Source organism: Bison bison, unplaced genomic scaffold, assembly GCF_000754665.1.
Source record: "Bison bison bison isolate TAMUID 2011002044 unplaced genomic scaffold, Bison_UMD1.0 scf7180017853839, whole genome shotgun sequence".
Classification (NCBI taxonomy): domain Eukaryota; kingdom Metazoa; phylum Chordata; class Mammalia; order Artiodactyla; family Bovidae; genus Bison; species Bison bison.
Window position 1 is genome coordinate 1 of NW_011484412.1, and position 1,038 is coordinate 1,038.

The 1,038-nt window shown below is 57.7% G+C and overlaps 1 pseudogene; it reads left to right on the plus strand.

Moving 5' to 3' along the window:
• The first annotated feature begins 6 nt into the window (after positions 1-6).
• Positions 7-1,038, plus strand: part of LOC104999843 — a 5,563-nt pseudogene continuing 4,531 nt past the window's right edge.

Consider the following 1,038-nt stretch of genomic DNA (forward strand, 5'->3'; position numbering starts at 1 on the left):
CCCCCTGGCCCTCGTTGCTTCCCCCCTGAGGGGAGGCATCGCTAGGGACTGTGGCAGGCTCCTCTGAACGCTGAGCGGCGGAGGTCCAACTTCACGTATGGATCCAGTAAATGAGAATTCAGCCAGAGAGGCTGCCGCGATCGTAGACCTCGATCCCGACTTCGAACCCCAGAGCCGTCCCCGCTCCTGCACCTGGCCCCTTCCCCGACCAGAGCTCGCTCCCGAGCCGTCCGAGGCGTCCGAGGTGGAGTCAGGTCTGGGAGAGAAGGTACACCCGGAGGGGCGCTCGGACGGGCGCACCCAGCCGACCCTGTTGCCCGCCAGGCTCCCAGACTCGGCAGGGGGTCCCCAGCCCAGGATCCTGGGGGCTGTAACAGGTCCTCGGAAGGGAGGCTCCCGCCGAAATGCCTGGGGAAATCAGTCATATGCAGAACTCATCAGCCAGGCCATTGAAAGCGCCCCCGAGAAGCGACTGACACTGGCCCAGATCTATGAGTGGATGGTCCGCACGGTGCCCTACTTCAAGGACAAGGGTGACAGCAACAGCTCAGCAGGATGGAAGGTAACTATGATCCCCCTCAATACCTATCTGCCCCTGGTTCCCACCCGTCTCCTTACTTCTACTCTGCCTCCCCTTTTATACCCCTACCCCAGAGATCCACCTTCCGCGGTCAATTAGACAAGCGTTTACTTAGGACATAGTATATGCTGCTAGGTGCTTGATGCTGAAGGATCACAATGAATAAGACATTGTCCTTGCCCTGGAGAAAACTGAATTCTCTGCTCACTGCTCAACACTCCCAGCACTTTGGCTTGGGCTGCCCAAAACACTTATCCCCACAGAGAAGTCTTTATCCTATGTACAGCGGGAACTGTGTGGATTCCCTGCAGGAACCTAGCCTTCCCTCCTCCCCCACCTCCCACCCCAACACCTTTTCTCCCATTCCTGTGGGATTACTTGGATTCCCTGCTTGCCTCCCAGTACCTCAGGGTAGAAGTACTGTTCTAGGATTCTGCTACCCAAGAAGATGGAATGAA